Genomic DNA, 24,341 nt, shown 5'->3' on the forward strand with positions numbered 1-24,341 from the left:
GATTTATAAAAATATTTGCACACAAAAAAATCATTTTGCATTATGTTAAACACACATATAAATACATCAAGTATGTATGGGTCTAAGATTGAAAAACTATCTTAACCACACAATCAACTAATTGATAAATTATGCCAATCAAACACTAAACTAAAAACTATTTTAGTTGGATTAAATCTCTAGAATCCAACTACTTAACCATCAAACAACTCACTTAACAATTACATTTTATAATGAGAAATATCATTTAATATGCACAAGACAAATAAAAGCTAAATATTCAACCATAACAATACATTCTCACTTATTGAAGGCATAACACCTCAATAATAGCAGGGCATCCCTATTTATTGAGGGCCAATTACCGGTCATAACCCCTGCAGCCTTAGCGAGGACTAAGGATGAAATTTGATAAGCAAATTAATGGAGTGATCTTCTCGTCCTCTACATGGAGTCCTCCATCAATGAAGCATGTGATCATTGTATGCACGCTCCAATGAATTGAACTCTCTCTCATGTGTCTATGAACTCGGCCCCCACCATTTTGTCTATTTGTGTTCCCGAGTTCAAGTAAATTAATATGGCATGTGTGGACTAGGGCTTTTACTGTTTCAAGGGACAAATGGACTCCTCTGCATCATCTAGGTCTCTTCTCCACTGATCTAAAGTCGAGCGAACATTTATTGTTCCTCTGATATGTTATTTTTCCCGACGATCCGAACCGTCATTTCCAGGTATGCCACCTTCCTGTCGTATGCCTTGATAACGCTTCTGGCATGTGAACGACAGAGTAAATTAATTTACCAGGGCTGATTTTACTGTTCCACACGTCTGTTTCCGGGACACGAGTCAGGAAACAAAACAATACCGTGATTCTTCTGTCAATGGTTTCGTTTTTTTTTCGACCCTTGTCTTTTTCTTACATCTCCCTCCTCTGGTAGGAGGTTTTCCCTCTGAACAGTCCAACTAACCACTGTATCTGGATAATCCTTGGTCTTTCTGTCCCGTTGAAAATTGCATGCCCCTGTGTCTGTGAGAGAGGTTTCAGAGCTGTCTGGTTCAAGTTTGGGAGGCTACAGCGGTACAGGAGTTGATCTTCTCTAGGGACTTCCCACGAAACAAATGAGATATGAAAAGTGTCTATTTATGGTATTAGTTTTACATCTTGCTTCTAGATATTCAAGATTTGGTGTAGTCTCTACCTGCTCATCTTACTGTTCTTGGATTCAACATAGTCTTGTAGTAAAATGTCTATATTCCTGGTAGAACTGCTTATTACCCGTCTAAAGATTACAGTAAATGATATCGTTTCATTAAAAATCCCTTGCATAAATTTTTCAAAAATATGTTTTGTATCTTGACCTTGTCTAGATTTTGGATGCAGAATAGGAGGGTGGTGGTGTAGGTGCAACGGGTGTATGTGCTACTGTTTAAATATTTTTTAAAAATTAGACTGTATTTATATGACTGGTCTCCTCCTGAGCCCTCTCCAATCAAGCCCATAGATTCTCTGTTTATTTTTGGACATCTGTTTTTGGAAAGCTTGTTTCAGCTTTGGTCTATGCTCGGCGCTCTGGTTCAATTTTATTTTTGGTCTTCTGTTTTGGAAAGTTTTGTTTGAGCTCCGGTCCATGCTCGGCTCTCTGGTTCAGTTCGGGTTTATGGGTCTTTCCGGTGACTATCCTTTCCTTACTGGTAGTTTGTGTCTAGGGGTTAGGCAAGAGGAAGGTCCTAGATCGTGGCTGATAGGACGACGGGCTTGGGTGGCATGTTTCACCCACTGTCGTTCTTTCAACATCTATCTCCTTCTATCCACATATGCATTATCGCAATTAAGGAACATATGGTCATTAGTCAGATAATGTACTATCTGACTGACTTTTATCCTTTTAGGGTGATTTTACCATAAGGTGTTTCGTAGATTTTTCCAGTTTCCCCTTTTGAAAGATCAATTTTATATCTTTCAAATGTTTACACAGATAAGGCTAGTGTACTTGTCTGCAAACCTCTCTTGCTTTCTGTGTATGAATTGTTGTTTCACCTTTCGAACATGACGCAACTGTTTGTATTGTTGTCATACCCTCAGTCATCACGCGGTAGAATGGAGTATTTTTCCGATGTGTCGACCTCGTCAGCGTTAGTGCGGGCCACCATCGAAGCAGAAAAGGCTCATGACGGTATTTTCCGCCAGGGGAGGTGGCAGTCGGTATTAGCCAAATCTATTATTTCACCAACCTCTCAGGTAGCACGTGATATCAAGGGTGGTGAATATGAACTTCCCCGGCGTAGGCAGAAACAACATCCTATTAATACCATCTCGTTGCCTTCAGCATGCAATCTTGATGGTTTTTTCCTGTCTGATCGAATTACAAGTTCACAAAAAAGAGCACTAGCAGGTCGATGGTACTTTTCGGATATGGAGGATGCATAGATGGGGTCATTGCTGGGGAAAAGATGGAAATCCCTTCTGGGATATATTCCCACTATTGTCAGATTAATGAAGAACTGGTATAGTTTCCACTTCCTCAGTGAGAAAGACTTGGATATTATTCATCAAATTCCTTAGGTACATGGAAAAAGCTTTTTAGCGCTTCATCGTTGGTACATAGGATATAACCCTCTCAAAAACACTCCAACTAACAATCTGATTTGGGTTAAACTCCTGGGATTGCCAATTGAATTATGGCAAAGAGAAACTCTGACTGATATCGGGAACGCGATAGGCAAATTTGTCTATGTGGACCCGAAGTGTCTGGGAGCAAAAGATAAGAGCGTAGCATGGACACTGATAGAGAAAGAATATCGCGAGGGCTTTCTGACCATATTGAATTACTTTGGGGGGAATTATATGTTTGTCAGAGACTTGATTTTTGGGGGGTAGCATTTCGGTGCTCATTCTGTCATAAAATTGATCACTTGAATGAGAATTGTCCATTCAGCAGGCAGGATAGGCATAATGGAAAGAAAATTCAAACAAAAGATCATTCAAATTTCTCAAAAGGAAAGCAATGGGAAGCTGCAAGGGAAATAAAGAAATCGTATTGGAGGTCTTCCACTTCAGGTATGTTTAAATCTTCTTCTCCTCTTAGATCTTCATTAATGAAGGCTGGAGGTCCCTCTCCAAAATACACTCCCTCTGGTTCCCCTTCTCATCGTAAATCGTCTTCCTCCCATGGGAAAGAGAAGAATCCTATTAATCTATCATATCCTCCAGAACCTTTTTCATGAAAAGAAGTCCCTCAACCCACCCCAATTCCTCATCCCATGGCAAACTTTCCTTCATTGTCCCACATAACATATGTTCCATCATCCACACCTTCCCCAGTTAACTATCTATCGAAAAGGAAGGAACCATATCTTCCGGAAATTCCTCAAGTTTCAAAATGGAAAAATCCTTGTATATCAGTGACTCCTCCAAATTCTCTGGTTATCTCTCCTACAAATTCTGTAGGAAGTGACCTGGATTTTCTCCTGAAGAAGAAATCCCTGGAACTTTACCCTCTCACAATCCACAAACCAGGTTCGGCCTCTTCTCCCCATATCAGTCCTAATTCGACATGCAATATAATAGTAAGAAGGAAGCAGAATAGGGGATCTCAGCATTTTCATGGTAGGAAGGAAAATTCGGATATGGACCACACACTGGTTGACATCCCAATTATTGACCTTTATGAAAAATGGCCCCTTGGAGCAAGAATGGCCAAAGATGGTCCATCATGATTCACATTATATCAATGAACATCAGGGGTCTAAGGGCAGACCTCAAATTTGTAGCCCTGAAGGATTCATTTATATCATCCCAATCCAATATCATTCTCATTCAGGAAACTATGCATGCACCTTCTGCTACTATTAGATACTTCAGGTGTATGCTCCCCACTTGGCATATGGTTGCAACTAATGCTAATGGATTATCGGGGGGATTAGCGGTTTTATGGAATCCTCTATGGATATCGGCAGTGGCTTTTCAATGCTTTGCAGTATCCTCCTTTTAGCAAAGATTTGGGGTTTAGCAGACTCCATTCATGTCTTAAACATATATGCTCCCTATAAGGTTCGTTTTCCTTTTTGGAATCATTTTTTAGCTTCTGAAATTTTGGAAATTGACTCTCTCCTTATCGAGGGTGATTTGAATTGTACCCTGTCTAGTGAGGATGTTTTGGGGAGGGGTAAAAAGAATGATCCTCTAGCTGATCTTATCAATGGGGCTTTTCTCCATCAAAACATGATTGATGTTTTTCCACAAAGCATGGGCCCGACATGGACAATGGCAGATCTGGTAACTCCTACTTTGCAAAAAGACTAGACCGATTTTTGATAAATGACAAACGCATGGATCGTTTGGGTAGGTTGTTCTCTAATATTTTCATTGCTATTTATCTGACCATAGACCCATCTGCTTGCAATGGGGAAAAAGAAAGTTCAAGAAGGGAGTCTCGTTCAAATTTAATAGAGTTTGGTTAGAATATGAAGAATTCAATGACTTGGTAAAAAAATCCTAGTCTTCATGCCCTCCTGGGGGAAACCTTTCCCCATCACAAGCCATTCTAGATAATCTTCGTGCTCTAAAGGAAAAGGTGAAAACATGGCAGGAAAATAAGAAAAAATATAACAGGATAGCCTTGAGAGAGATTCAAAAGGAATTGGATATTTTTGCTGAGAAACTTAAAGAAAATAATATCTCTCTTCAATGTCGTAGCCATATAAGGGAGCTGGAAAAAAAATATATGAATTGCTAGCTATCGATGAAGCTTCGTGGAGGTTGAAGAGCAGAGCTTTATGGCTTAAGGAAGGAGATAGAAATACAAAATTCTTTCATAGATTTGCAAACTGCAGGAGGGAAAAAGACTCAATATGGGAGATTAATAGTGAGGGGGGTAGATTGCTGGTCTCTCAAGAGGATATTTCAAAGGAGGCGGAGGCACACTTTGAAAAGTCTTATAAAAGAAATGGGACATGCAGAATGGAAGACATCTTATGGGGAATTGATTGCTTCCCTACTATGTTTGAAGAGCAAAAAAATAATGAACTATTGCAGCCTGTGTCTGAAGAGGAACTCCTATCAGTTATGAAGTCCTTTAAAAATGATAAAGCCTAGGACCAGATGGGTGGGGTATTGAGTTCATTCATTTCTTTGATTTGATCAACAAAGACCTTCTGGCTATGGTGGAGGAGTCTAGACAGAAGGGCAGTATTCACCAGCATATTTCCTCTACATATATTTCTCTCATTCCTAAGAAGAAAAAAGCTTCTGTTTTCTCAGATTTTAGACCTATCTCCCTCTGTAACATGATTTACAATATCAACTCGAAGATTATTGCAAATAGAATCCGTGAGACTCTGTCAAATTTCATCACTCCGGAACAACATGGCTTTCTCCACAACATAAACATCATTGAGGTTGTGGCTAACAAGCAGAAGAGCTTACACTCATTACATACTAAGAAGTTGGATGCTGCTATCCTTCAATTAGATCTAAAAAAAGCCTATGATAGCCTTGATTGGGGTTTTCTCACGTGCATATTATGTAAAATAGGTTTAAACAATGAGTGTGTGGACTGGATTATGGCCTCTGTAGAAAATGTCAAATTTGTTGTTCTTATAAATGGTTTTCCAACTAAATTTTTCTTGGTAGAAAGAGGTCTTACACAGGGATGCTCCATATCTCCTCTCCTTTTTATCCTTGCTATGGACTCATTGAGTTTACAAATTAGAAGAGTTGTAATGGAAAATCAATGCAGGCCTTTGATGATCTGTAAGGGAAACCATATCTCCGACAATTTATTTGTAGATGATGTCATGATTTTTGGGAAACTCTGTAGGCTTACATGGAATTGCATTCATGACATTCTAAAAAATTTCCAAAGAGCATTTGGAATTCTTAGAAACAAAGGAAAATCTTTTTTCTACTTTGATGATGGAGATATGGATTCAAAGGAATATTTGGAGGGACTGTTTAATATAAAGTTGAAGCCCATCGAGGAGGGTGTTAAATATATTGGTTTCCATCTTAAACCAACGGGCTATAAAAAAGCTGATTGGATGTGGATCACGGATCGCTTCCTTAGAAGAATAGCAGGGTGGGAATTCAAGTGTCTATTTATGGCAGGCAGAGCGGTACTGGCTCAATCTGTGCTGGCACAGATGACAGTCTATTGGGCCATCTATTCTATGTTCCCACTGGGATCATTTCTAAGCTAAATAGACTGATGGCAAATTTTATATGGGGAGGTAGTAAAGAAAAAAAGAAAATTTCATTTGACTAAACTCAGGAATATTACGATCCCAAAAGATCTGGGTGGATGGGGTATTATGGATCTAAGAACCTTTGGTAAAGCCCTTCTATGCAAATCATTATGGAGAGGCATAAATGGGGTCAGTCTATGGAGTACATCCTTAAGGAAGAAGTATATGGGGAACAAAGATTTAATATATTGGTACAGAAAAGGGACTATTGGTTACCCTCAAGGATTTGCAATATGGCTGAGTTTCCGGAAAATTGAATCTATCTTTCTAAAAAATCTCTCTTGGAACTTTCAAAATGGCAAAAATGTTTATATCGGTTTTGATCATATAATGGGTACAGGAGAAAATGTTAATATTCCACAAAATATCATTTCTGTTCTACACAGAATGGGTTTTTTCACATGGAATCAGATTATAGCAGGATGGCAAGGAGTCGTTCCTATTTGGAAGGAACCAATAGAATTGGGTCTAGAGGGGAATTAACTCAACAATGGAACAACATAATGATTATCATGAAATCTTCTGGAATGCAAAATGGAAGGAAATGATTCCCTTACCTGGAGGGGGAAAAGGAGGGGGATAGAACTTCAAGTAAGGACATTTACACAATATTAGTTAAAGAAATTCCCTCTCCTTTTCAAAAGATTTTTTCGCTATCAATGTGGAAAGCTGGGGCTCCCAACAAAATGATTCATTTCTCCTGGCTTGTATTTCACAATAAAAACCTTACTTGGGAGAACCTTCAAAAGAAAAATTGGACTGGTCCTAGTATATGCTTAATGTACAAAAAGGAGGAAGAAAACAATGTTCATATGTTCCTAAAATGCAACTTCACTTTACAGATATGGATGGATCTTGCTCACTATTTTGGATTCAGGTTGGTGTCACATTCATCTATGCAAGATGCTTTGTTTTGGTGGAGTTCTTAGAAATCAATATTTAGATCCATTCCACAACTTCTTCTCTGGACAGTTTGGAAGTGGAGGAACAGAATGGTTTTCCAAGATGGGAATGAAATTAAGATCTCTGTTTTCGAGAAGATTACCTCTTTACATTCCTCTATCCCATCTAAGACGATTCACCATAACAGCAAGAATACAATGCAACAAAGGAGGGTACAGATGGGCTTCGCGAGGGCTTTCTTTGATGGGGCAGCATAGAAGGGCATAAGTGCATGCGGCTTCCACATTGAAATGAATGAAGAACAACGAATATCCATTTTTTGGAATGGAGGGAATGGTACAAAAAATAAAGTTGAAGCTATGGCTTTCGCTGGTCTTCTTCATTTTGGCACCTTTCTTAATATACAGAATCTACAAATTTATGGTGACTCAAGTATCATTATTGAACATGTCAAAAGGAAATTATCTATAAAGAACTCCATGTTGACAGCCTGTGAACAGGATAGATGCATTATGGAACAGGAAAAAGGATTTTTGCATCAATCATGTGAATAGAAGTCAGAACCAACGTGCTGATTTTCTGTCAAAGAAAGGGCTAACAAGTCAGCTTGGTATATGGAAAATGGAGATTCAAATGGGATCAGCTACATTTCAGATAGAAGATTTTGCATTGCCGGGTACTTAATCATTTCTATATTTGGTATCTTTCAAATTTATATCTCTTTTGTTCATGCTTCTACCTCTTCACGGAAGGTATGGTTTCTATACTACCTTTTTGTTTTTCTCAATCTTACGGAATTTGTTTTTACCATCTATATGGACCTAGAGGTCATCCTGGTATCTATGGGCAGAAATAGTCTGTTATATGCTCACATATTGTCCTTCATATATAATCTACATCACTCCATGCAAATGTTTTTCTTCATCTTAATGTGCTGTGTTTCTACACAGTTTTTTGCTTTTTGCTTTCTAAACATATCTCTTTTCAATATGTAAATATACCTATTATTAATACAAATGGTGCTTTTTTTGTACTGGAAAAAAAATATGAAAACCAATAAATTTGACGAGTAAATACACTTTAAAATTCCAACCGTGGAAATACAGACTCCACTGCCCTGTTCATTCAATCTCTCATAGTAGTTTCTCTCATAGTAGTTCCTCCACCTGCACAATTTCTCTTCCAGCCCCCGCAATTGAGCATTCGCAAACGGATCTGTTTAAACTGAAAAGCACTGGAACATTTCCATTTGAAGGCTCTTCTTTTATATATAATATGTGGAAAGCTTGTATGTTACTTTAGCGTGGACAATGTCAACTCGTCATTGATATGTATCTGATACCATACCGCGTGAACAACATGTTCCAATACCGTGTGGACCCACTTGTTTCATTTTAATATTATCCATATACTGATGGTTTAACAACCCATTTGACTTACTTCACCCTGATGCTGGACACTGGCGGCGCCGAGACCTAACCAAGAAAGAAGCAAAATGCCATTTGTCTAGTGAAGCTTCGTCTCATATGATTTGTCCTTTCTATAACCAAGAAAGAAGCAGCAAAGTGCCACTAGCTTCGTCTCATATGATTTGTTCTTTCTATATACATTCATTTTGAAGGTGAGAAATTTCTTTTTCTTCTCCTTAAAAACTGTTCGGATTAATTTTGACTAAGGATAGTTTACCATTAGTGGTTTCTAGCACATGGTTTTGTGTTCATGGTATTATCTCGGTTGTATTTTTGGCCGTAGTCTTTAACGCGACTTTTTGAAAGCCTTTCCGGCGATTTTTTCCGGTGAAAATCCGGCAGTAATTTTTTGAAATCCAAGTTTGATAACTAGTTTCTGCACAATGAAAGCGTCCCAGGGGTTTTTCAGGGTGCTGAATCCAAATATGCAGTTAAAAAACCATTTTAACTGCAACAAATCATGATTTCATCTCAATTTCTTCCGCCGGATTCCGTCACCGGAATCTCAAAAAATCGCATTATAGACAACTCCGTATTTTTGTGTTCATGGTATTATCTCAGTTGTGTTTACTATTAGTGGTTTCTAGCACATGGTTTTGTGTTCATTGTGTTAATGGTATTATGTCAGTTGTGTTTAAGTGTAATTTGCAATGGCCCATGGTTGAGCAGAGTTCCTCTGGCTAAGAGGCCAAGAGTTGAACAAAGCTGCCTAACAAATTTGATTAGAATTTTGACCACAGACTAATGGAATTCTATTAGGGTAGATTTTTCGGGGAAATTGAGATTTTCCTAACATATTCTCGGTGTTTCTTATATGTGACATTGTTCAAGAGTTGAACAAAGCTACCTAACAAATTTGATTAGAATTTTGACCACAGACTAGTGGAATTCTATTCGGGTAGATTTTTCGGGGAAATTGAGATTTTCCTAAAATATTTCTCTGTGTTTCTTATATGTGACATTGTTTTATTTACCTTGTCTTTTATACGGTAAAACACATTGTAGGGAAGCAAAGTGTCATATGTCTACTATTGTGAAGTCTCTTCTCATATGATTTGTTCTTTCTATGTACATCCATGGAAGGTTCAGAGAAATTTCGTTTTCCTCACCATAAAAACAGTGTGAAGAAGCAACCTGCCATTTGTCTACCACTGTTCTAAACTTTCATCTCGTAGGATTTGCTCTTTCGATATACATTCATTGAAGCTCCGGAGAAATTTCGTTTTCCTGTCAGCAAAAACAAGTCTAGTCTTATATATGATTTGTTCTTTCTGTAAATAAATTCCGGTTTCTCTCTTTATAAAGAGAGACATTTCATTCAGGAAAGAACCGAAAACAGAAGCCAGGAAACTTGAGGTTAATTCGATTGTATATTAGGGTTGTCGTAAAGTTAAATGTTGAATTTGTGGCTGCGGCTCTGATTACCCGAAAGCTAAACGTTGACTTTGTGGCTGGGCCTCTGATAACCCGAATGTACAATTGAATTAAGGTTAAGGAAACAAACATGTTAAAGATGGCCATGTAAAAAGAAGTGGAAAAATTAATCCCTGATCAATTTGATTGGAATAGTTCATGCTGTAAATTAGCTGCGCTGCTCAGAGGCTGTATTCAAAAATTTCAGTAAATCTTGTTGTGAAATCTACAGAAGGCCAAAGATGAGGACTTCATGAAGGCCATCACACCCTCTTGAAGGACGCAGAATGGGAAAAGAGGTCTGAGATAGCCAGCGGTTTTATTAAGGTCAGATATGATTCACCACATGGGAAAGAGATCTCTGACTTCTCTGGGTATCAGGTGCCTTTCTTACATATTCATTGATTTGAAGAATCTCATGACAGATTTCAGATTTGGTCCCATCTGTCCAAATCTATCAAATCCGTCAGCTGAAGAAGGAGATATCTGACTTCCTTCGGCACCAGATGCCTTCCCACATATTGCATGTTGTGAAGAATCTCATGACAAAGCTGAGAAACTTTCACCATGTGTCGAAGTCCATGGGATCTAAGCTCCTGCGTCTGACTTATCATAGTCCATGAGATCCATCTCTGTGTCTGACTGGTCATAATCTTTTTAAGGCGATTTGATGGGTTAAACATTGAATGGCAATGTTTATTAGTGAGGAAAGAGCTGTAGCCTCGGTTAGAATTGGATGATTGAAATTATGTTTGGAACAGTTTTTATGTATATATACTCTTGTTTAGGATTGGATCACAAGACTGGTAGGGATTAAACTTTTCCATCATTCCTGGAGCAGTTCTCAGGCATATTATAGTCTTGCCCAGAATTGGACCACAAAACCTATGAGGACTAAACATCCCCACCTACTATGATTGAAATCATACCTGGACTGGCTCTCAGGCATATATAGTCTTACTCAGGATTGGACCTCAAGACCCTTAAAACCAAACCTTTCAATCATGCCTGGAACATCCCTGTAAAGACTAAACCTCCCACTTAACTATTAGAACAATATATATTTTTGTTATTTCAAATATATTTTTAAATTTATAAAATTCAAATATTTTCTAAAAAATTATATGATTTTCATAATAACTTATATATCATTTATATAATTTTTTTAATTTTTATATATCATTTATATAATTTTTTTATATTTTATTTTTAACTAAAAAATTTATTTGGAGTAGTTTTCTCAAATATATATAATTTTAAATAAATATGAATGACAAGACTTGCCTAGACTAAATCTCCACACATAACTATTAAACTAAAGTTTAGACTACCTAAACAGACTAACCTTAATAACTTTTAATCATTAATTTTTTTACTAACTAAATAATTATAAAAAAAACTCCAATTCAGTTATTTAATATAAATGTCTTTTTGTGTTAGTGTTACCACCGTGTTATCAGTTACACTTTGTGTGTTAGGCATAAGTCTTGGTATTTTCCGTTGATAAAGATTGTTGTGATTTCCCACGTCTAGTTTATGATTGAGTACATCTACAACTGTCATGCAGCATTTCAAGTGCGTATCACAAGACACACTCGACTCCTTTCCGGCACGTGCACTCAATTTTTCCAAAGTATACTTGCTTGATATCTTTGTTTTTATTGCTGTGTTATTTACAAGATTATTTGTGTATTTCTTGGTTGTGTAATATTTAGGATGTAAAGAACTTTTGTTTTCTTTTGTTTATGGTGTTTATTGGGCACAGCTATTGTTTATTTTATAAATTATTTGATTGCACTTTTTTGGATCAGGTGTTTTCAGTTGCACCTTATTAATCCCATGGCGTGTTCATTGAATGAAGATCGTACATCACAATATCAAGCAATATTCTGAAGATACATTGCAGGTTACATTTTACTCTTTTTTGGCCATAGTACACACATTTTTTTTTTTAGCTTCCTCTTATTCGAAATCTTTACTACATTTTTCTCAAATCTTTATGCACTTGTTTAATTGTCCAAAAAGAAAATGAATGGTGTTCTTTTATTTAGTGATAAATTTATTTAAATCTTCACCTAACATGAAACTGATGTTCTATTTAAGTCTTCAATTGAAGAAGAAAAAAAAAGATGAATTAGATTTTCTTTTATTTATTTTATCTTCCAACATTATATATTTATTTACATTTTTACATAACACCAAATTAATGTTTTTTAGAATTAATGGAGAATAGGCTATTATTGTTAAGTAGTTGTGATTTTCCTTTCTATAGTTATTCAGTTACTATTCTCTTCGGATATGATTTGTTGTCCCTAACAAATTGTATCTATTTAATATTCAAATTAATGTGAAGTTGCAGTGTGGCGTTTTGCTTGAGGTAGCTCTTGGTGATCCGCACCTGTGAGCTCCTCTTGTTTTGGTTTATCATTTCATGTCTTCCCTGTGCAACTCTTGACATGGTATCAGAGTTGCAGGTCTGAGGGAGCCGATACCTGAGTGGGAGAGGCCGACGCGATTGAAGCTAGATCGTCGCACGTCGTTTGAAGGGAGAGTCGCATCGATCCATCTGTTACCCTTCCGCGATTTTTTGTTGGCGTGCAGATTCACTTTGGATACACATGCAGCACGACACGGATCTGCGTGGGAAGGTTGCACCGACCTTGAGGCCGTGAAGTGGGTTGCATGAGATCGGGCACAGCAAAAACAAGATCTAGGCCCGCGCAATCTGGGTGAAATCTGTGGAGGAGAAAGTCCTTTGGATTGCTGTGTGGAGGCTAACTGTTGGAGGAAGCCGAGATCGCTTGAGTCCACGCGAAGGTGTGCAGCCTCTGATCACCGCGAGACTTGTTGCAGACAGCCCGAGGGAGGCCAAGTTCGCAACTATGAAATATTGGTTTTCAGGCTGTAGGGGAGGTCATTAGATGCTACGTGATCCTGGTACGATGAGGGTGTGAGGGTTGCATGTTTGTTGTTGCATTAAATTAAGAAGAGACCTTAAACATATGCCGTCAGCGTGGAGAAGGATTGTGTTTTGGGTGCTCGAAATTTCTTTTTGGGTGCTGCGAGATTCTTGTGCGTGACTTTCCAAAGTCGAAAATTGGGTGCTGCAAAAGTCATGAACACGTGATGTTGGCGTGGACGGCAGGATTGAATCCATGACCGCAGAGAGGATTACTTTGGTGGTATTGAGAGTGGAATACAGCCCCAAATCAATCCAGTTGTGCTCAATTGAGGGACAAGACGGATCTGTCGGGAAAGGAGATTCAACCTTTTCTTTGTTTAATTAATTTTTTTAATTAAAGTTTCAATTTCTTTAATTAAAAATATGGAGGCTCTTATTATTTGATAAAAGGGGGCATTTTTTTTTAAGGGAATTTGGAGTGATCATTTTTTTAAAGAAGATTTGGGGTTGGTTTTAAATTATTGAAGTTTTTTATTCATCCAAAATGAATAATCAAATTGTTGAAGCTTATCTCAATGAGAGTAATAAGCTTGATGGTTCCAATTACACTAATTGGAAGTTTAAGCTCCAGAGTTTGCTTGAGGGACAGAATGTCTATGACATAGCCACCGATGATGAGGTCAAGCGAACTACTGCAACTAGTGGATTGAATACAACAATTCAAGACTGGGAGAAAACGGAGATGAAGGCAAAGGTTCTCCTAAAGTTATCAGTCAAAGATTGCATCATCCCTCACATTCGGGAGTGCAAGACGACAAATGATATATGGACGATTCTCAAAGAAATGTACGAGATCAAGAACACCAATCGAACTTTGTACCTCAGGAAGAAGATTCTCTCCATCAAGATGGAGGAGAATGAGTTTGTTTCTTCATTCATATCTAGGATAAAGGAGGTTAAAAATAAACTAACTGATATCGGTGAGAATGTGTCGAATGGTGATCTGGTGACAATTACCATGAACAGCGTGACGGATGATTATCAAATGTTTATAACGAGATTGAATGCAAGAGAAAAGCCTCCAAGTTTTGAAGAGCTTATCGGGATCTTGCTACAAGAAGAAGAAAGGAGGTTGTCCCTCAAACCTCAAAATCCAGATCTTGCATTGATGACCAAGTTCAAGTCGAAGGGGAAAGCAGTGGCTAATCACAGGAAAGGCAACATATCACGAAAAAGGACACCACAAAGTATGACCTCGCATAAACATGACTATGCTCCTAAATGTTTTTATTGTGGTAAGATAGGCCATATTGCTAAATTTTGTCATAAGAAAAAGGCGGATGGGGAAAGGTACAAGCATAAAAGACATGTAAGTCATCTAGTTGATGCAGAATCAAAACCAAGATGTCAGATTATTTATGGCTAAGACTACACTAGCCACTGAGGAGGATGAATCAGATATTTGGTTCGTAGATTCTGGAGCCTCCTCACATATGACAGGTAAAAAGCAATGGTTCAGAAATTTTAGAGAATCCAACACTGGAGTAAAAGTATACCTTGGAGATGATAGAGGGTACGAGATCAAGGGACATGGAGATGTCCTTGTCACTCTGCCTGATGGAAACATTAGGAATATATCTGATGTGTGGTATGTACCTGGTATTAAGAAGAACCTGATTTCTATATCAAAGATTACAGATCAGGATCTCAAGGTAGAATTCTTTAAATCTTATTGTATTATTAAAGACTTGTTGGACCACATGAAGCCTATTGCTACAGGTGTTCGTATAGGAGACCTCTACAAACTAGATGTGAAGAGTACACCATAGCAAGTATTGATGTCATTGGATAAGTCTGTTGAAAACTTGTGGCATCAGAAACTTGGGCACATCAATTTCAGTGATCTTCTACTGTTGCAGAACAAAGGTATGGTGAATGGTCTACATGTTTTGAAAAAGTTGCATATTGATTGTGAAGCATGTGCATTCGATAAACAACATAGAGATGAATTTCCTGTTGTTAAAGATAGGAAACAGAGGGATACACTTGAACTTGTACACACTGATTTATGTGGGCCTATGCAGACAAGATCGTTAGGTGGGGCCTACTATTTTCTAATCTTTGTTGATGATTGTAAAAGATTCACATGGGTGTATTTTCTTAGATAGAAGAGTCATGCCTTTGATTATTTCAAGTAGTTCAGGAACATGATTGAAAAGCAAGCAGGAAATTTTATCAGGATTCTTCGATCAAATCAAGGCAGAGAATTCAAGAAAGGGGATTTCATCAAATACTGCAAAGAGCATGGGATGCAGCAGTTTACAACACCTTACATTCCTCAGTAGAATGGAGTAGCTGAGAGGAAAAACAAAACACTAGTGGAGTGTGCTCACAGTATGTTGAAAGGTAAGAATCTAACTAATGGTTTTTGGGCAGAAGCTGTCAATACTGCAGTGTATTTGAAGAATAGGAGTCCCACTAAAAGTCTTTATTATAAAACTCCTTTTGAAGCATTGTTTGGCTTCAAGCCTGCAGTAAGTCATCTTAGAGTATTTGGTTGTAAAGCTTTTGTGCATGTTCCCCAAGAAAACAGGAAGAAGTTAGATTCAAAGGCCATTAAATGTACTTTCATTAGATATTGTAGTGAGTATAAGTCTTATAAGTTGTTTAATCCTTCTACTCACAAGGTGTTTGTTAGTAGAGACGTAGCATTCCTTGAACAGGTTGATGATGGAAATCCTGTTCAAGATAATGAAGAATGTCATGTACCCTTACTTTCAGATGAGGATGTTGAAACAGGGATCAGTCAACAACGACAACAACAGCAGCAGTAGCAAGATAAAGAGGAGGAAATTGAGTTCAGTCCACAAAGATAAGAATGGAGCATAATAATTGACACCCCACCACTCAGGAGATCTAGCAGCCCGAAACAATTACCAGCTCAGTATAGGGATTGTGCGCTCATGACTGGTATGTTAAACATTGCATAACCTTCTAATTTTCATGAAGCTAGTAAGAGTTGTGAATGGAAGGAAGCAATGAAGGAGGAATATGAATCTATTAAGAATAATACTTGAGATCTAGTAAAGTTTCTTCATGGTAAACAACCCATAGGTTGTAGATGGTTATTTAAGTTGAAATTTAAAGCAGATGGGTCTATTGATAAGTATAAAGAAAAGTTGGTTACAAAGCAGTATTCCCATAAATAAGTTATTGACTTTGAGGAAACATTTGCCCTTGTTGCAAAATTAGATACTATTAGATTGATTGTTGCTTTAGCCACTAAGCATCATTGGAAAGTACATCAATTAGATGTTAAATCTGATTTCTTAAATGATGATTTAAAATAAGAAGTATACTTAATGCAACCTGAGGGGTTTGTTAAGAAGGGAGGAGCATTTAGTCTGTAGATTAAAGAAAGCTTTATATGGTTTAAAACAAGTTCCTAGATCCTGGTACGACAAAATTGATTCATTTTTCCTCATGCATGGTTATAAACTGAGCAAAATGATCCTAATTTGTATATTGTGTTTAATGATGAGGGGCATATAGTGTTGATTTCTTTATATGTAGATGATCTGATCATGACAGGAAGTGCAAACAATCTCATTGAAGAAATCAAGCAGTAGGTATCGCATAAATTTGAGATGAAGGACTTTGGAAAATTGCATTACTGTTTGGGTCTAGAAGTTTGGAGAGATTCAAGCCAGACTTTCTTGTCCCACGGTAAGTATGCTAAGAGTTTGTTGACTAAATTTAAAATGGATGAGTGCAAGGTTGCATTTGTGCCTTTACATCAAAATAGCAAACTTCAGGTGAATGATGGTTCGAAATATGCAGATGCAACATTGTAAAGGCATTTGATTGGTAGTCTTATTTATTTGACTACAACAAGACCAGATCTAGCTTATGCAGTGAGTGTTTTGAGACACTTCATGACTCAACCTCATGAGAACCATTGGCTTGCAGCGAAAGGAGTAATGAGGTATCTGCAAGGAATTACAAACTTTGGTATTTTGTATTCTGATTCATTTGATATTAGCTTGACAGGTCATACAAACTCTGATTGGGCGGGAAATTTAGATGATAGAAGATCAATTACAAGTTACGCCTTTAGCATTGGATCTGGGGTCATCTCTTGGTGCAGCAAGAAGCAGCATATTGTAGCCTTATCCTCAACAAAAGCAGAATATCAAGCTATATGTGTAGCAGCATGTGAGGCAGTTTGGTTACACAAACTTCTCCAAGATGCAAGAGAATAACAGACAGAAGCTATGGTTAGCAATTGCGATAATCAAAGTTCCATCAAACTTACAATCATGTGTTTCATAAAAACACTAAGCACATAGACACTTAATTTCATTTTGTTAGGAAAAAGGTGCAGTCCAAAGAGATTTGTGTTAAATATTTTAATTCTTGTGATAATATGCCTGATATATTTACTAAGCCTCTAGGAAGACTGAAGTTTGAGTTTTACGTAGTTGTGATTTTACTTTCTATAGTTATTCAGTTCCTATTCTCTGGGGATATGATTTGATGTCCCTAACAAATTGTATATATTTAATATTTAGATTAATGTGATGTTGAAGTGTGGCATTTTGCTTGAGGTAGCACATGTGAGCTCCTCTTGTTTTGGTTTATCATTTCATGTCTTCCCTATGCAACTCTTAACAATGTTAAAGTTGAATGTAAACTTTTTTGTGTCTTATCTAAAATAATAATAATAAATTATCTTTTTTTCTTTACTAAATTCATAAATGTATATATTTTAGAATTGAAATCTAACTATTTAAATTAAACTATAAAAATACATTTAAACCTCATATCTTTTTACTCACCCTCCCATGTTACACTCAATAAAGATTAAAACCAAAACCAAAAATTAATGAATCCTATTTATTCCTTGTATTTGTTCTTTTCTCTAAAACCCTATAAATTTATAACACCAGTATATCTAATTCACCTTAATTTTATATCATAAATGAAAATAAACTCCTTATGGTGAGAAATGTCTTCAATCTTAAAGCTAATATAGATAGAAAGTTTGGTCCAAACAATACCACACAAAATTATATACACCTGAGAGCTACTTCGAAGATGATTTCTTAAGAATAAATAATATAAATATCTTCTGCTATTAGTATAAGGGTTTTATATTCTATAATGAAAGTATTTATCTCTCTTTCATCCAATTAATTAGACAACATTGAAATCAGAACCTGCATTGCTCTCCCTTTGCCATATACGAAAACCGTCAACAACGTCCCAGGTAAACAGTGGGCGACCAGGGTGCGAGCGTTCAAACTTGCTTTTCAGACTCCTATGCTCGCTTTGGAATTCCGGAATCTGATGCTAACCCGTCTGTAATTGAAAACATAAAACTGTAGTTCAGCACTTGCGCTCGGCTTTTTTTTGGCAGGAAATAAAAAGCATTGGTAATTGTCTTAAGCAAAAATCTGTTACATATTCTCATTATCTAACAGATCTGTTCATAATGTAAATATAAACTACAAATATGTTACACAATGCTGTTCTGAAAAACGCTGTCTCGTTAAAAACATCTATCCTGTAACCAACCAGGAGGCTTATGCAAAATTTTCTATACTGTCACCCAAAGAAGAGATCCCATGCATACTGCTGAGCTTATGTAGAATGCTGATTCCACAAATATTTTGGGAATAGGACCAATATGGGTGCCGTCAAATAATTGATGGCACTTATATCTGTACAATTACCAGGGTGCCGTCAAATAATTGATGGCACTTATATCTGTACAATTACCAAATATTTAGGGAATCAGCAATGGACATAAAAATGTTATGCCTAGAAGACATTAAAATAAAACAGATAAGACCGGTTACCATTATCTGGAATACCAATCAACAGAAAAGAATGAAAATGTTGTATAAATGAAATTTTCCCAGATTTCTGAACAAACGTTGTATAAATGAAATTTTACCAGATTTTTTAACATTTCCCTTGTGAGTACAAGGCATCATAATAGATCTCCCCATCTGTAAGTGTGTCCCAGCTTTGAAAGGGCATCTGTAGATTGGTTTTTTTTTCTCTAAAACATACCTGTTGGAAAAACAATCTAATGTGCCCAATCTGGATCGAAAGTAGTGTGTCCATATACCCAGCCAATTTCAACACGGGAATCCCCATAAACGTGCAAAGAATCAATGGACAACCATCATAAACGTGCAAAGAATCAATGGACAACCATCTGACACAATAAAGGATAAGGATGCCATACCCTTGTCCGGGTATTGGAGCCATATCCACGGTTCTAATCATAGTTACGAAATTCGGCCGAATCTGCCGGCAAAATTCGAAAAAAATGGCCATACTATTGATTAATACGGTAAATTTCAATTCGATACACACCAAATATGTTAGTGTCCGTTTCTTCACCCTGTTACTCTCTGACAGAACTGGCGTGGATGGAGTCGGAATTATGGAGGAAGAGTATTTCTATTTTCCCTCGCTCGAGCAGAGAATGGGTCAAATGTCGTTGCAATCGAGACTCGCAGTATTCCCACCTACTAGAGTAAGCATTTCTATTTTCCCTCCCTCGAGTAGAGAATGGGTCAAATGTCCTTGCAATCGAAAATCATGAAAAGAACGTGTCAACAGTCCCTGTAATCTAAAGTCGCGAAAATCTTGAATTAAGGCTGGCTTGTGTTTCTCTTTTCTTTTTCTGCATGGATTTAGTAAAATGTGCAGTCAATAGAATCAACAGTATAAATATCTATTTTAAAGTGTGTTTTTAAGGGATTCATCTCAAGTTTAGTTTTTTAATTATTATATTTGTGGTTAGTTTTGCATTTGTTTTTTGTTTTTTTCCAAAATTATATTTTATTGGTAATTTAACAATGAGAGTTCATTTTTTAAAATTTTTATTATTATTGAAATTTATATATTTGTAAGGTGATTGGTTAAGGTCTTATTATGAGTTGTTTAGTAACTTTCATTTCTATTAGTTACTATTTTTTTTGTTTTTTTTTTTTATTTCTTTTAATTTTTATTTTTGTATTTTTTATTATTTCTATGAATTATAGTTTTTTTTTTCATATTTTCAATTTAAGACAAATTTTATAAATAAATAAATAAATTTTTTCCAATAAATATTTTTGAGTTTTATTACTTTTTAGTTTGGCTTATATTTTTGTTTCCTTTTTCTATGATTTTTGGAAAAAAAAAAAAAAAACTAATATTTTTTTTAGTTTTCTTACTTTTTTAATTTGACTCTCACACACACACATATATATATGATAATGATGGTTAACGTCCACTGAGACCAAACTTTGGTCTATCAGACCTAAAGAAACAAATTATTTAGTTTGATTTAAGATTTTATTCCTATGTTCAAAAAGATTGGAAAGAAGCCTCCCGAGCTCACTATAATTTTGACATTGTAAAAGGCTAGGAAGTTCAATGTTGCGACAAAGATTATGAAACTGAGATCTAATGTGGTTGTACCCTGGGCACTCTACGAGAAAGTGGTTTTCATTCTCGATGTTCCTATTCTCACATAGATGGCAGATCCTTTCCATCCATGGTGTTTTAGGAACTGCCCAACAACCTGTTTCACTATGGAGCTCATGAGAATTCATTCTAATCTTTGCTATATTAATTTTCTTCTTTGAGCTAGTTAAAATAGATAAACACTTTTGATCTTCTAGGGTGGGGTTGATGACCTTTTTATAATAACTTAATTTTCTTTTACCCACTAAATCTTTTTCACGCCACAATTTTTCTTTGAACTTAGAAGTAACAATATCTTTAATGTTATTAATGTTTTGCAATGCATCATTCTAGTTGATCTCCCAATAGTTTAACCAAGCCCTCGTGTCTTTACACCAACCCATTTGAGTCTTGGGTGGTTTTGGCTGGAATTTAAAGCTAGCTTAAGATATATATATATATATTCTTTTTCTAATTTTTTTCTCTATTTTCAATTCCAATTACATTGATCATAATTGTTTTTCTAGTTTACACATAGTTTTTATGAGTGATAACTATTATGTTAATTAGTTATTAGTTTTTAGAATCTTTTGAACATTTATTTCCTAATTTTACTAAGAAATTTTTATTGATGTATAGTTATTAAGTTTAAGATCTAGTGAACATTTTTTTCCTAATTTTGTTGACTTTGTTTTATTTAAATATAGTTTTTATAATTTTTGCATCTAAGTATATCAAAAAATCAAGAAATTGAATTCAAGAATTCAAGAAATTAAACTTCATGAATTCAAGAAGTTTTTTTTTTTTTTTTGGTGTGTCTGTGATTAATGTCTATTCTTCTGGCAGGTCAAAGGATTTGAAACTCCAGCTAGGATATTATCACGATACCACTTTGAAGTTTCATATTTTATTTCAAGTTGTTGGAGATTGTTCGACATTTATTGGAGGTTAGTGTTCAATTTCTCATCTGTTTCAATAGGTTTGTTAAAGTTGTTTTATCTTCTTCTCAAATCAAAGTACCGGGCAAAAAGTTAATGTGTGAATTTTGTTAAAGTTGTTTAATCTACTATAACTTTATTCTGGTTTGAAAAGTGACTATCAAATTCAATCCATTTAGTACTAAAACATAAATCATAAAACCATCGTTGTTGGTTCAAAATGTGGATTACAACAACAATAAATGTCATATGAATCCGGAAATTGAGTTACATAAACTTATAATATTTAAAAAAATTGAACATGGCTAATGGTATATTTTATTTGAACAATTGTTATTACGAATTATTCATAAATATCAATTAACATGTCTTTACAATATAATTTTAAAATCAATTTAATACTAAATCACAAATTATAGATCATCTCAACTCACTTTTGTTGTGAATCACGATTACCATTAAACCAAAACCTGCACGTGTTAGTAAGGATCGTCAGATATAAGGATGCAGGTGTCAGATAAGGATGCAAGTGTTAGTCAACTATCACATCATCAGATATAAGGATCCACAAGAGGCGGTTAGTCCATGCCGCAAAACACACAAGGAGCATTGGTTTATCCAATGTCCAACAAATTTTGCTCTACAAAAGAAAGAGACGTCATTTGAGTGATAACAATAAAACTTTTGTTTCATATTCTCATGTCTCCACTCCCCACAAACACAATTGCATTCAACTCTATATCGATCATGTTCAATTCCCATGAAATTTGTAGGAGACAATTAGTTGTGCAAAACAAGTTTCTTGGACAATTAGTTGTGCAATTGGTCTCATTGAATTGAAAAAAAGTTTCTCCATATGAATTTGAACCAAACAATGCCAAAAAAATAAAGTTATAAATCTTCATTACAACCAATGAGATACGTGCTCACCAAAAAGAAACATTTCACCACAACATTTTCAGTTTCATTTCTATTTGTTTATAAAAGCTTTTATGAGGTACTAGCTACACATGTTATACATGATTCAATTTTTTCTTTTGAGTGTGTATTAGTTTGTCTTTGACCAAAAGAAATTATGTTGCTTCTCCATAGTTTAATATTCAGAATTCAATTTTTGTTTTTTTTTATTATTATTTAAATTTATTTATTTGTAAGGTGATTGGTTGAGATCTTATTATAAGCTCTTTAATAATTTCTATTTCTATTAGTTATTAATTTGTTGTTTTTATTTTTATTTCATTTTTATTTAATTTTTATTTTTTTGTTTTTATTTTTTTTTTCTATTATTTTTGTTTTCCATATTTTAAATTTAAAGTGACTTACTCTTATATTAACATATTTTAATAAATTTAATTATAAAAAATTATATATATTAATAAAAAAATAAAACACATATATATAAAATAAACATATATATTAAAATGTATATATGTTAATAAAAGCAATATTAGTTAACAATATTTTTTAATTTTTAGTGAAAGTGTTTAACAATAATATATTTTATTAGTTGTTTTATTTTTGTGTTTATTGTTTTAAATTTAATTAAGTTATACTTAAACTAACTGGCAGATATTGCTTTATTTTTGTATTTATTGTTTTTAAATTTAATTAAGCTATATTTAAGTTAATTAGCGAGTACTAGTTACTATGTAATTCTTGTTAATTAATAAGAGAGTTAGAAAATTATATAATTATGTGTTTTTTTTTTGACATATTTATATAATATTATTTACATGTATATCACTTTTATTGCTTTAAGAACGGGAAAATAATTTAACCATTAAATAAAAAAAACAACTATGTTTGCTAAGATCTATACTTACACAATTTTTATGTATGAAATTTTAAGTAATCAATTTTTTTTGGGTACCGAATCGAAATTCCGTAACTATGGTTACAACTGAAGCAGAAAGAAAGTCTCGGTTCATCTCGGTGACAGCCCCACATGCACAGCTATGTAATTTTGATGCGCTTAGCTGACAGCCCGAACTTCGTTAAGATCAGTCACCGTCAGCAATCCAGTTGACGTCTCCGCTTCGCGCTTCGAATCGATCCAATGGTTTGAACCGAAATAACTTCACCACCCAAAACAACCCGAACTTCGTTTAAGAAATCGATAATAGCGCGCTCTTTATCGTTGGTGTGGGGACCAAACGCTTCAAATTCCACCAAACACAGACTTCAAATGAACAACTTGTTCAGAGGCTTCAATTTCTTTAATATAATACTAAAAACTTGTAATCTGATGTGGACAGGGCGGACAATGGTTTTAAATTCTTAAATATATGTATTTAACGATGAGTGAGGGGCAAAAAATAAATAAGGACGGTTTTGTTATGAGATTAAAGAATTTCAATAACTATTTATGAATTTAAGGATTTATTATCACATAATATTTATTGAAATAGCTGTAAGTTTAATGGTGGGTATTGATAAAGTATTTGATAATAAATCTATCGCCTTTCATTAACTATTTAACGTATATGGCAAGGATAATGTTACTTTTCCCATTTATATTTTTGTTTGTATTTTTACAGATCATTAAAAAATTTCAATGTCCGGTTTATATATTATTTTAAATAAATACGGATTTTATTTTCTTTTATTTATATTGTTTTTTCAAAATATTTAAATAAATTAAATTGATTATAAATTTAAATATTTAGTTTTTAAATAATAATATAATGTTATTCATGTACTTCAAATATTTTCAGTATTTTAATATTTTAACTATAAATATATGTTTTTTTTTTTTTTTTTTTTTTCAAATTTGAAATAAAGTAAATAAATTTTAATAATTATATTATTCTATTTTTATCTTATAATCAAAAAAATTCATATATTAATTTGATGCTTAATTTATTCATAATCTTAAAATTAAAATTATTATTATATATAATTTCACCAAATTATATACATGCTCTTGCCACATTGTGTCAGTGAAAATCAGGAGACTAATTATAGGTTTTGATATTAAATGGAAATTTTAAAAATTTTGAATAA

General features: G+C 34.8%; 2 long non-coding RNA genes across 2 annotated transcripts in view; one reads left to right on the plus strand and one right to left on the minus strand.

The window, feature by feature from the left end:
• Positions 1–21,349, plus strand: part of LOC149245448 (uncharacterized) — a 29,945-nt gene extending 8,596 nt beyond the window's left edge. The window contains exons 3-4 of the long non-coding RNA XR_016265547.1: positions 11,843–11,937; positions 21,247–21,349. This is a non-coding gene — a long non-coding RNA (uncharacterized LOC149245448). The remainder of the gene's footprint in view (positions 1–11,842; positions 11,938–21,246) is intronic.
• On the minus strand, positions 17,977–19,167 carry LOC149245449 (uncharacterized). Its single transcript, XR_016265546.1, has 3 exons — positions 18,893–19,167; positions 18,511–18,656; positions 17,977–18,294 (listed from the first exon to the last, which is right to left on the minus strand). It is a non-coding gene; the product is annotated as an uncharacterized LOC149245449 (long non-coding RNA).
• Positions 21,350–24,341: the final 2,992 nt, after the last annotated feature.

Source organism: Pinus tabuliformis, chromosome 7 (genome assembly GCF_031772625.1).
Source record: "Pinus tabuliformis cultivar Carrire ecotype Pingquan chromosome 7, CPIR1, whole genome shotgun sequence".
NCBI lineage: Eukaryota > Viridiplantae > Streptophyta > Pinopsida > Pinales > Pinaceae > Pinus > Pinus tabuliformis.